Genomic DNA, 13,570 nt, shown 5'->3' with positions numbered 1-13,570 from the left:
AAAGGGAGAAAGAAAAGCTAGGAAAGTGTGAACAGTGTGTAAAGGACCTGGAGTACATGGAGGGGCTGATGACAAAGAAGGCTAATGGCCATAGAGTGCTCAGGGCAGGTCTCACCATTGAAATTCAAGGTTACACACATCCACTAAAACAAGGCCTAGATGCTATGAAAAAGTAATCGAAAAAGCTCTGGCTCTCAGAAAGTTTAAATATGTTTGTCAAATTAAAAGATTCAATAGAAGGAATATAATGCAAAATCAAGGAATTCTCTCAATGTGTACAACAAGATGAAAATTGAAAAGATAAACATAGAGGGCCAAACAAGGCAATCAAATAATCAATTAATAGAAGTTCCAGAACTACAGATGAGTGGAAACAGAGCAGAGGAAATAATCAAAGAGCTGATGTAAGACAATTCCTCAAATTTGAAGAAGGTGTCTATAGAATTTATGTCAGGCAAAACAAACAAACAAAAAAGGTCCACAAGGAGACAGATAAATATTTTTTAAGTTTCAGAACACCAAGAATGTGTAAAAGTTTGGGGAAGGGGTGTAAACTGAGAATGAGCCTGGCTATCATCATGTATTGGGGTTGGCCAAAGAGTTTGTTCAGGTTTTCCATAAGATGTTACAGAAAAATCTGAATGAACTTTTTGGCCAACCCAGTATTAGCAATACTGAATTCTAGAAGGCAACAAAGCAAATGCCTACAGAGTTCTGTGGGGAAATGATTTTTAACCTAGATTTCTACACCCAACCTAACTACAAATCAACTGGAGAGGTAGAACACACATGTCAAAACATGCACAGACTCAGAAATTAAAACTGCCAACACCTTTTCTGAGGAAGTTATTCGAGGATGTGCTCCAGGAAAACAATGAAGCAAACCAAACAGAAGAGGATGAGTCATCCGGGAAGCTTGGCCTTATCAGAGGAAAGCAGTCAAGGGAAGTCTCGGATGGTGTCCATGGAGCAACTCTGGAGAACAAGTCCGCGCTGGGTTGAAAGGATAAAGTGTCTAAGAAGGGAGGTTTCTTTAATAGAACACCTCATTGGAAGGAGAGTGAGAAAAAAAAAATGAGGATATAATAAAAATAGTGAAAAAACAGAAACATAAAGGTAACAAAATCATAGGACATGACTGCACTCTGCAGGGAAGCCTATCTTGCTGTTGTTCAGGTCTAAGTCACGTCCAACTCTTTGTGATCCCATAGACTGCAGCATGCCAGGCCTCCCTGTCCCTCACTATCTCCTAGAGTTTGCCCAAGTTCATGTCCATTGAATCAGTGACGCTATCCAACCATCTCATCCTCTGCCATCTCTTCGCCTTTTATCCTTAATCTTTCTCAGAAGCCTATCTTTGTAGTCATAATAACATTAGTACTACTTAAATTTACCTATACCAAAGTAGGAAAGACTGTTTTATAGAACATTTGAATGCTATCATCCTTGTTAGCAAAAAAAAAAGCAAAAATTAAAGTACCAATAGAAGAAATTGAGAGGCAGAAGACCAGGTGAAGAAAGCTGGCAGAAAGGGTTGTGACAACAATTTCCAACCTCATCTCATAAATGGAGAGTCAAAGAGACTAAATATAGTTGGCAAAATAAGAAAAAAAGATGAACTACATTATTAAAATAAAAGAGGTAACCAAGAAAGGAATTAAAAACAGTGATATGACACTGGGAGGAGGCAAAAGGTTATGAGTTAAATTCTAACCTATTATAACAAGCGTCAACAAAATGTCTACATGTGAAAAACTAAAAAACAGCAATGTCAACAGAATGATTAGACAAGCCACAGACTAGGAGGAAAAAAATCTGCAAAAGACGTATCTGATAAAGGACTGTTAGCCAAAACACACAAAGAACTCAACAATAAGAAAATGAACAACCTAATTAATGGGCAAAATATCTTAACAGAAACCTCACCAAGGAAGATAAACAGATGGCAAATAAGCAGGTGAAGAGATGCTCATACATCACCAGGGAACTGCAAATTAAAACAAGCAGATACCACTGCACACCTATTAGAGTTGCTAAAGCCCGAAACACTGACAACACCAAATGCTGGATGTGGATGTGGAGCAACAGGAAGTCATACTTCTACTGGTGGGAACACAAAATCGTACAGCCACTTGCGAAGACAGATGGGTGGTTTCTTTGTTGTTGTTGTTCTTGCTGTTGACCTAGGGGGCTCATTTTCTGACGTCATATCTTATTGCCTTTTCTTACCATCCATGGGGTTCTCCAGGCAAGAATACTGGAGTGGGTTGCCATTTCCTTCTTCAGAGGACCACGTTTTGTCAGAACTCTTCACTATGACCGGTCCATCTTGGGTGGCCCTGCACAGCATGGCTCATAGTTTCATTGAGTTACACAAGCCCCTTCAACACAACAAGGCTGTGACCCATGAAGGGGATTCAGCAATTGCACTTCTTGGTGTTTCCCCAAATGAGTTGAAAACTTACATCCACACAAAAACCTGTAAGTGGATACTGATAGCAGCTTTAGTCATAGATGTCAAAACTTGGAAGCAACCAAGATGTCCTTCAGTGGGTGAATGGCTAAACTGTGGTACATCAGCCAGTGGAACATTAATCAGCGCTAAAAAGAAATAAGCTGTCAAGCTGCGAAAAGACACAGAAGAACCTTAAATGCATATGATTAAGTGAATGAGGCCAATTTGAAAAGGCTACATTCTGTGTGATTCCAACCACTAACACATGACACTCTGGAAAAAACAAAACTATGGAGACACTGAAAAGACCAGTAAGTGCCAGGATTTTAAAGAGAGGGGGTGGGAATAGGCAAGACAGGAAGGATTTTTATTTATTTGGCTCTAGTTGTATCTAGTTGCAGCATGCAGGATCTAAAGTTCCCTGCTGTTGTTGTTGTTCAGTCGCTAAGTCGTGTCCAATTCTTTGTGATATCAATGGACTGTAGCCGCCAGGATCCTCTGTCTATGGGATTTCTCAGGCAAGAATACTGGAGTGGGTTGCCATTTTTTCCTCCAGGGGATCTTCCCGACCCAGGGATCAAACCCGCATCTCCTGTGTCTCTTGCATTGCAGGCAGATTCTTTACCACTGAGCCACTAGGGAAGCCCTTTCATAGTAAAGGTCTTGCCCTATTTCACTACTTAACCAGTGCATCTACTTTGTTAATAAGATTTAAGGAAAAGAAATGTGAGTGTTTATGGACGCTGTGGAAGCTGGTAATCTGCAGCTGGTTTTACAGGCAGTGCTGGTCCTTTGGACTTAGAACAAATGAGATAAAACAGGAAAGCCTGAGGCAACTCAAGTACTGCCATAAGGAACTGGGTCTCTTATCGCATCTCCAGCTCCACCTTGCCTGTGGTAGGAAGTGTTTCCATGGGCTGCCTTTTGCACAGTCTCAATAGAGTTTTTCCTAGAGATTCACAGATTCCTCATATTAAAGTTCACGGAAACTCCCTCTGTAAACCAAACAGAGGAAAAAAATACACATAAGTGAGCCAAACAACTTGCTCATCTTGCTTCCTTCACTAAAGGCAACTAGTACGGCCCACATTCAGAGATGATTTCTGCAACCAGATACATGTTTTGTCTCGTCTTCATTTTTCTTTTTCCAGAACACAGAATTAATTTTGCTCACGTTCCACTTGGTCAGCAACTTGGGTAAGAGTCTAAAAAACACCCGTTAATCTGCGTTCTTCTCCCTCCCAAAGACCCACTCTGGACCTCGGCTACCACGCACAGAGCTCCAGAACCAGGGGGCTTCCGAACAAAAGACCCCTAACATTAAGAGGGGGCTCTGGCCTGAGGGAGGACACAGTGGCCGCTCTGTGTTGGGTTCAAAGCAAGATGGGGCAGGAGACAAAGCAGCAGTGTTTGGAGAAGCGCTTCTTGCAGGCGGCCCACATGGTGCTCAGTTCGTCGTCTCCAGGAGGAGCCAGAATGCAAACCACTGCTGGATGGACTGCTCCAGCAGGCCGGCTGAAAGGGGCAGAGACAGCTGGTTTCTGCTGAGACCCAAGTGGCCCAAGATTTGCTCTGCAGGCCACGTGGGCCTCCGGCTCCACTGTGCAGGTCAAATGTCAGCCTTCCCACCTGACCCGAGGGCCTGGCACCTCCACACAGGAATCCCCCAGCACCTTCAGTGTCTCCAGGCAGCAAACACTGAGTGAGGAGGACAGGGGTGGTGGAGCTTCTGTGAAAGCAAAGACTTGCCCCTCCCTGGGCAGCAGAGACGGGAAAAAATGGACTCTATGAGGCTTGACGCAGAGCAGAATGACCCATCCTGGATCACTATTTAACTCTCTAATTCTCTAAAATGGGGTTTCCCTGGTGGCTCAGACAGTAAAGAATCTGCCTGCCGATGCAGGAGACCTAGGTTCGATCCCTAGGTCAGGAAGATCCCCTGGAGGGGGGAATGGCAACCCACTCCTGTATTCTTGCCTGGGAAATCCCATGGACAGAGGAGCCTGGTGGGCTGCAATCCTTGGAGGGGGGTCACAAAGAGTCTGACATGATTGAGTGACTAAACACTAATACTTCTCTGAAATGAGACAGGTGGCTCTATCTCACAGTGGTCACTGAGAAATTTCCAAGTTCCACCATTATAAGGGATGAAATTTACCTGAGTTTGCGAGTGGAGCAACAAGAGAATTAGGTCAACTGGGCAAGCTGAATCCTATTTACTTGAATTAGCATCAATTTTTCTATTCTTTTTTTTTAAACCACCCACAGGTCAAAACATACAAAGAACTTTAAGGAGCTATCCACATTCTTTAAACTGGAGTTCACCACGTAGGCAGTTATAACAGTTCTTTACATTGTGGGGCACTTTGGTTCTCAAACCATTTCCTACATAATATGAGGATCACAAAAGTCAGCTGGCAACGTATTGCTATCTTCACTTTTCGGACAAGGAAAACTGAGAGTCTGGCAGGCCTCACATTTTGCTCAAGGGTCACATAATAAGTATGTCTTCTGGTAACTATTCTTGTTGCTCAGTCATGTCCGACTCTTTGCGACCCCATGGATTGTACCCTGTCAGGCTCCTCTGTTCATGGGATTCCCAGGCAAGAATACTGGAGTGGGTTGTCATGCCCTCCTCCAGGGGATCTTCCCGATCCAGGGAACCAACCTACGTCTCCTTCATTGTGAGGCGGATTCTTTATGAGCCAAGCCACGTGGGAAGCCCTAAGGAGGCACCAAAGAGTGTTATTTCAGAACTGGAAGAAACACAGAAATCATGTGGCCTGGTCTTTCATGCAAAGTAGTATCGACAGCATCCAGCTTCCGTTGCTATTTTAAACTCTTACGTTGAACACGGCATCAGCTGCTTGCACTGATGAGCAGCTCAAAGAGCCGGACAATCCTTCTTTCTTTCCAACTGGCTGAACGCAATCTTGGTTCACATAGCACACGTGGGTTCCAGTTCTGAAACAATCTGGAACCATGAAGAACAAACGGCTTTCTTGTCCCACATGATGTACGAACATCTGAGGCCACTTTCATCCCCCCTGGCCTTCTATTCTTGAAGCAGGACATTCCTAACCCTTCCGGCCCAGCCTCCCAGGTCCTGGGGCCAGTCACTGGATGAACTGCCTGGAGACTGAGTTCTGCCTCTGACAGAGCAAAGTCCCTCTGCTGTTTCAAAAATCTCAAAATGCTGCAGATGTGGTCACTGGGAGTTTTCACAGCAGAAAACTCAACTCAAGCTTGCAGTCATAAGAAGAGAGGAAATGCTTGCAGAACTGGAAGTCCAGGTGTGGCCGGACTTCAGGTCCGGCTCAGCGGGAAGACGTCCTTGGGGCCCATTTCTCTCCAGCCTTCACATCTGCTTCCTGGACAGGTGCATCGGCCTCGTGGCCGCAGGATGCCTCGGGCAGCTCCAGGCCTCGTGTCTGCACATCCCAAATCCAGTGAAGAGCACTCTCTCTCCCAAAAGCCCCAACAATGTCTCCTCACATCTCGATCTGAGGGTCTGAACCATCCTTGACTCACTGAGGCCAAGGGATCAGCTGACCTGCTGGAAGTGGAGAAATGGTGAATCAGGCAAGGAGAATGCCTCAATGAAGAAGGAAGAAGATGCTGGGCACAGACACCAAAGTTTCAGAAAGTATTCGTATCATGGTCTGAGCAGAGCTGGGTAAGTTTTCTGGTAGAGTACACCAGTGTTGGAGTACAACATACAGAAAATGGCACAGTTCTTTCCAGCTCAAAGCAAAGAAACAAAAAAGGCTTCAGACCCCAGCAGGGGATAGTAGGCATCAATTAAGAATGGAAATTGTGGATCAACAGATGAATGGATAAAGAAGACTGAGAGAGAGATATATACACACACACGATGGAGTATTACTCAGCCATAAAAAGAAGGAAATAATGCCATATGCATCAACATGGATGGACCTAGAGATTGTCATACTGAGTGAAGTAACTCAGACAGAGGAAGACAAATATTATATGGTATCACATACATGTGGAATCCAAAATGTTGACAATACAAGTCAACATACCTACAAAACAGACCCACAGACATAGAGGACAGACTTGTGGTTGTCAAGGGGGAGGGAGGAGTGGGGAGAGGGGAAGTTTGACAGAGGCAAACTATTACATATAGGATGGATAAGCAACAAAGTCCTACTGTATAGCACAGGAAACTATTATTAATATAGTTAATATCCTGGGATAAGTCATAGTGGAAAAGACTATGAAAAAGAATATACATATGTATAACTAAGTCACTTTGCAGTATAGCAGAAATTAACAAAACAGTGTAAATCAACTATACTTCAATAAAACTTTTCAAAATGTATACTGTTTGCCATACATTTAGTGCATACAATGTGTAATATATAATACATATACATAACAGTGGGCTTCCCAGGTGGTCCAGTGCTAAAGAATACACCTACCAATGCAGAAGACCAGGGTTCAATCCCTGGGTTGGGAAGATCCCCTGGAGGAGGAGATGGCAACCCACTCTAGTATTCTTGCCTGGGAAATCCCATGGACAGAAGGGCCTGGCGGGCTACAGTCTATGGAGTCACAAAGAGATGGATACGACTGAAGCAACTCAGCACATATGCATGCATATGTAATACTTAAAAATAAAACATTAAATGAAAAAAGACCAAGTGGGATAGTGAATTTTAAGAGTACTGATTATAACTAGGTGAACCTTTCTTGTTTACTGATGGTTTACCTACATGCAGGCTTCCCCTGTGGCTCAGATGGTAAAGAATCTGCCTGCAATGCAGGAGACCCAAGTTCGATCCTAGAGTCAGGAAGATTCCCTGGAGAAGGAAATGGCAATCTACTCTAGTAGTCCTGCCTAGAGAATTCCATGGACTGAGGAGCCTGGCGGGCTACAGTCCATGGGGTCACAAAGAGTCAGACACAACTGAGCGATTTCACTTACCTGCATCCAACACATAGCTGGGATCAGATCCATGAAGGTTCATGTGCCCTGAGAGTATGACCACTGTCACAGTTATGCTACTATTTACCAAACCCTCATGCTGCAGTTACCACTGTTTCAGGACTAGTCTTCCCATAACTTTAATACTTTGTTGTTGTTCAGTCACTAAGTTGTGTCTGACTCTTTGCAACCCCATGGACTGCAGAAGGCCAGGCTTCCCTGTCCATCACCAACTCCTGGAGCTTGCTCAAACTCATGTCCTCTGAGTCAGTGATGCCATCCAACCATCTCATTCTCTGGCCCCTACTTCTCCTCCTGCCCTCAATCTTTGCCAGCATCAGAGTCTTTTTCAATGAGTCAGCTCTTCGCATCAGGTGGCCAAAGTACTGGAGATTCAGCTTCAGCATCAGTCCTTCCAATGAATATTCAAGGTTGATTTCCTTTAGGATGGACGGTTTGATCTCCTTGTAGTCTAAGTGACTCGCAAGAGTCTTCTCCAGCACCACAATTCAAAAGCATCAATTCTTCAGTGCTCAGCATTCTTTATGGTCCAACTCTCACAGCCATAAATGACTACTGGAAAAATCATAGCTTTGACTATACAGACATTTGTCAGCAAAGGGATGTCTCTGCTTTTTAATAGAGAGACAAAATAGGTTTGTCATAGCTTTCCTTCCAAGGAGCAAGTGTCTTTTAATTTCACGGCTGTAGTCACTGTTCATAGTGATTTTGGAGTCCAAGAAAATACAATGTCACTCTTTCCATTTTTTTTCCCCATCTATTTGCCATGAATTGATGGGACCGAATGCCATGATCTTAGTTTTTTTAATGTTGAGTTTTAAGCCAGCTTTTTCACTCTCCTCTCTCACTCTCCTCATCAAGAGGCTCTTTAGGTCCTCTTCACTTTCTGCCATTAGGGTGATAGCATCTGTGTATCTGAGGTTGTTGGTATTTCTCCCAGCATCTTGATTCTAGCTTGTGCCACTGTTTCAGGACAAGTCTCCCATAACCTCATTGCTTTAGACAACCATGATACTTTGTTTGTGGTTCTGTGGGGCAGGAACTCAGGAGGGGTGGTGGCTGAGGCTGGGCTGGCTCAATCCCATGGCCTAGTGGTGGGGAGCTCGGCTGGGCCTGGTGGAAGTGCCGATAGGATATGGTCTCTCAACATGGTGGGCTCAGGGCTCCCAGCGTCCCTATTTCTGAAAACGGGGGACCTCCAGGGCCTCTTGTAGCCCAGCCACAGAGGTCACATGGCATCACCTCTCTTGTATCTAGTGGCCGAAACAGCTGCATCTTATAAAGAGGAACACACCAACTGTGTGCCTGTTCCCCAAACTGCTCACTGTGCCCCCTAGACGTGAAGCCAACAACCAGCCTCCTGACAGTCCGCTAGTCACTAAGGCACAACGAAGACGCTGGTAAAGTCCATTCTGCTAGGCACACAACTCTGGGTGGCTTGCACTTTCCTGGACAAGATGGTCCCACTTCCTTGCTATTAACACATGCAAGGGCATACAGAGATAACAGTGCTCTTTCTAAAACTGAAATAACCAAAACCCCCTACTTTCCTGAGCCATCGACATGAAATATGAGACACGGAAAGAATGCATTCTTTCATGTGGAGACAAAAGAGCTTAGTCTCTTGTTTGGGATCATAATATACACATACATGACATAAAGCTGCAAACACTCTTTTGGGAATTCTATTTCATCTCATTAGAATACAAGCATTTACAGCTTTCCAGGACAGTGGGAAGACATCTCGCTGCTCTATTTAATAATATAATACATCCTAAGAATGATGTCCTGCAATTTATTCACTGTTTCTAGATTTGGGCCACTACAAAAAAAGAGTATTGCAATTGACAAATTTTTTCTACATTCACTGCATACTTGAGTAGTGCTGCTTTTACTTCCAGAGGACAACCCCACCCCCATCCCCCGAATAGGGCTGCTTTGTCAGAAGAAACGTATATTTTTCAATCTCAACAGCTACTGCCGGACTGCTTTCCAAAAAAACTGCCATCATTCATGCTGCCACCGCCAATGCACAGGAGTAACTGTTTCTCTAGTCCCTGAGCAGCACAGGAAGCTATTACTCTTCTGGATGGGTGAAAAACGGCTGCATTTATTTCCATTTTCCAGTGCAATTGATGTTCAGTATCTTTGTTTTTTCTTTTCTTTCCTTTTTGTCCTTTAATTGCTGATCATGCTGTTTCCGGTTGATCTGGGCCACTACCTCCTTTGGCTTCTGGCTCTTCCTTGTTCGTTTCTAGGCTGACCTCAGGTACACAGGGCATCCTGCACTATCCCCCCAGATTGTAACATATCTGTAAGCAGAGGCTGGCTGTGCCCCAGAATTCCTTCCCTTTCTCCTCCTCAATAACTCGACTTTCTACTGGGCACATGGCTTCAGAAGTAGGGCTTTCCAACCTCTTTCCAGCTGGGTGTGGCTGGGTGACTGGGTTCTGGACAATGGACAAAGCATTTTCTGGAAGCTCTCCTTAATGCCCCTTTCCTCCATCCTTATGCCTGAAATGCTAGTGTCACATCTGGTACCATGAGGTTAGGGTTTCACACAGTGGGCCAAGGCCCAGAACCCTAAGTTCCATGGCAGCCTGAACCCCCTCCACCCAGACTGTTACATGAGAAATACACTCAGGACTGTATCAACCTCCATTATTTGGGGGGCTGGTCTTTTGTCGCTTGCAGCCAAATTTAATCCTACTGTAGAGTGACTCTGAATATAAGGTGATAGAAACCCACGTCCCAAAGAGCAAAAAAAAAAAAAAGACAGAATACAAGCTTCTTGACCAACTTGAGTAAGCTTTTATTGATGCAAAGGAGGCAGATCCCTTCTTTAATTCATATATTATAAATATTTAATATGTAGTATTTATTCCATATGTCTATATAAAATGTCCTTTACATATTTATTATATGTGTTACTGTATTATGTTGTTGTTTAGTCACTCAGTCATGTCCAATTCCTTGAGACCCTATGAATGTAGCCCGCCAGGCTCCTCTGTCCATGGGATTTCCCAGGCAAGAATACTGAAGTGGGTTGCCATTTCCTTCTCCAGGGGATCTTCTTGACCCAGGGATCGAACCCATGTCTCCTGCATTGGCAGGCATTTACTTTAGCACTGAGCCACCAGGGAAGCCCAACCCTATAATACTGTATTATAATGTATTATAATTATATATAATGCCTAACTGAATTATATAATACATATGAATACATTAAACTTCTATTTTATGTTCATATTTAAAACCATATTATATAAAATATATTCATTCAGGGACTTTCCTTGTGGTCCAGTGGTTGAGACTGTGTTTCCAATGCAGGACAACCAGTTCAATCCTCGGTTGGGGAACTAAGATCCCACATGCTATACTGCCCAGCCAAAGAAAAGAAAACCCCAAACAAAATATATTTATCCAGAAATACTGACCCCATAGTCACATTTCAAGAAAACGGTTGTCCAGATTCGTCATAAGCATGTTCTATATCACTGTCTCCATCACGACTAGAGCCATTTTTAAACCATCTATTCCAATTTGCAAGAGAACCATCAAATCTGTTTTAGATTCAGTGCTTTTTGAATTTAGAGACCGTATCATGCTGTCACTGAAAATTTTATATACTAATATATATTTGCATGTTATCAGGTTGATTCTTTTAAAATAATACTTACCTGGCTGTGCCAGGTCTTAGTTGTGGCATGCAGGATCTTTAGTTGTGGCATGTGGGATCTAGTTTCCCGACCAGGGATTCAACCCAGACCTCCTGTAAAGGGAGCTCAGAGTCTTAGCCAGAAGACCATCAGAGAAGACCCTCAGGTCAATTCTTAAAAAACAATTATTCCTGTGAGTATATGTTTATCTCTACGACCTAACCACCTACTGTACTGTCATACAATCTTTCAAGGCCTCAACAATCTATAACACTTGTAATTCTGAGATCATATCTCATGGCATAAATACTAAATCTGTCTCCCTTTTTTCTAAACCACCTCTATAATTATAAATTTAGAATTAAATCAGATTGAGGTTATTTTAGTCTGTCTTCCCCAAATAGTACCTTATTATTCAGAACAAAGTAATTAAGGATATGCCCAGTTAAAAATGATGTTTTGTAAGGCTTGAGTGTAAGGAGCTTCCTTTTTTCCTAAGAAATAATTCTGGGGAGAAATTAGTCTCATATCCAGGCTTGAGAAGATTAATAATTTTATAATATTAAATCTGTCTGCCCTGGAACACAATATAGTTTCTATATCAAGTCTTGTTTTATGAACCACAATGAGACTGAATACTTTTTACCTTATGGCCTATAATATTCTAGATAAAATTATTCCTAGATATTTTATGGTACCTGTGAATAATTTTTTTCAATTTCCAGGGTTAATCAGTTACTGCTAGTATAGAAAAAAACCTATTATTCTTTTTATATTTATCTTACATACAATCACTTACAAATTCCCTTATTCTTAGGTCTAATTTGTCTCTTTTTAATATTTAAACCAAAAGATGTTTTTGCTTAATTGCATTAATACCAAAACAATGTTAAACACTAGTGATAATACTTCAAGTTTTCTATTTTTTTTTAGGAATGGTTTTGTGAATTTATATTTTGAGGGAAATTCATCCTTTTCCTTCAGTTTTTCAAACATAGACTGAATTTTTCATTTTCATACCTTAACAGTAGACCTTTACTCATTTTTAATATTTTTCCTCTTTTTTTGTTTAATCAGGGATATTTCCATTATTTGCCTTTTCAAAGAACTAGTGTTTGGCCTTATCTTCTTTACCATTTTATGCTATTTCATTCATTATTAACTTTTATCATTTTTAACTTATTTCTCTTTTATTTTTTCCCATTTATAAGTTGAATATTTCACTCACACAGTTTCAGTCTTCTTTATATACTAATAAAAGCATCTATGATTATACATTTTCCTCTGAGTATGGCATTAGTTCTAATCCCTGCTTTTTGCTACAATACTCTCCTCCCTCCATTTATCTCTAGATGATTTGTCATTTCTGGCTTGACTTCCTTTTGGTGCAGAGAATATTTTAAAAGCGTCTCTGAATTCCAAGGCAGTTTTCAAAATAATCATCTTTTTTTTTTTAACCACTAATTGCATTGGGTTAAGACGACAGATTATTGCAAATACAATCACAATGTTTATATTCTACTGTTTGTTTTCTGTGAGAAAGCACATGATCAACTTCTGTAAACAATCCCAGGTCTAGGAGAATGTATACACTTGCTGAGTGTGTTATTTATAACCTATATGCTTGCTTTGTCTGTTTCAGAGCTTGAAAACTGGCAGCCTGCAAGGTACAGATACGTTTTGCTTGGCTGGCAAAGTGCTTTAAAATGTATTACCCTCAATGCCTTTAGGCAAGGCATGCATTCTCCAGTTCCTCTGCAATACTGTCATCTCTCCTGTCTTACACCAGGAACTTACATATTCATGCTGCCCAGCTGTTCCCGTGGGCATCCAAATCAACAACCTCATCCCCCTGGCCCTTCACGTTAGAAAAGACACATAATTAACATCTCCTGGCATAACATGCTTGTTTTTTTTTTTTTAATTAAATTCTTCTTTTATCCCTAGTATTTGTTCTACGTATTCTGTTGCTTAAAGATGGTCACATATTTGGGGTTTTTATCATATAATATCACTCTTTGTCCTGTTCAACCCTTTTGTTCTTGCATTCCTCTATGTCTGACACTAATATTGCTATCTCTCTCTCTCTTTAATAGACGCATTTGGCTTAAGAATATTTACTGAGGCTGTTTCTGTGGTTTTATTGTTTCCAGTACTGCTTCTCTCTATTCCTCTGTGGCCTGCTCACCTCTCATTATCATACTCAATCCCTGTTATTGGGGGAATACTAGCTTTTCTATTGTGTTCGTGATTACCAGCCATTGTTAAAAGTCCTAACCACACCTTCATCAAAATTAACTAACTATGCCTCCAATCACATGCCAACAAAGACAAAATTCATTTCACAGTAGTTTTACATCTGAATGTCTTCAACGCCCCCAGCCACAATCCTGGGTTTTGCTGAGGTAGGCTAGAGTTTTTAGTTCTGAGCTGTTCCCTAGATTCTCCCTGAGAGAATAGTCCTTCAAGAATCCTACTTTACACGTC

The 13,570-nt window shown here is 42.0% G+C and overlaps 1 protein-coding gene and 1 long non-coding RNA gene across 29 annotated transcripts in view; one reads left to right on the top strand and one right to left on the bottom strand.

Annotated features, from left to right (window-relative positions):
• The window catches only part of SPECC1 (sperm antigen with calponin homology and coiled-coil domains 1), a 200,684-nt gene that overhangs the window by 78,125 nt on the left and 108,989 nt on the right, over positions 1–13,570 (bottom strand). The window lies entirely within an intron of this gene.
• LOC145543151 (uncharacterized) lies at positions 1,227–6,795 on the top strand. The gene is made up of 2 exons (XR_014080490.1): positions 1,227–2,766; positions 4,724–6,795. It is a non-coding gene; the product is annotated as an uncharacterized LOC145543151 (long non-coding RNA).

This window comes from Giraffa tippelskirchi, chromosome 3, assembly GCF_054371585.1.
Source record: "Giraffa tippelskirchi isolate mGirTip1 chromosome 3, T2T-mGirTip1v1.2.pri, whole genome shotgun sequence".
In the NCBI taxonomy this organism is placed as follows: Eukaryota; Metazoa; Chordata; class Mammalia; order Artiodactyla; family Giraffidae; genus Giraffa; species Giraffa tippelskirchi.
This window is presented reverse-complemented; position numbering and strand designations above follow the sequence as displayed.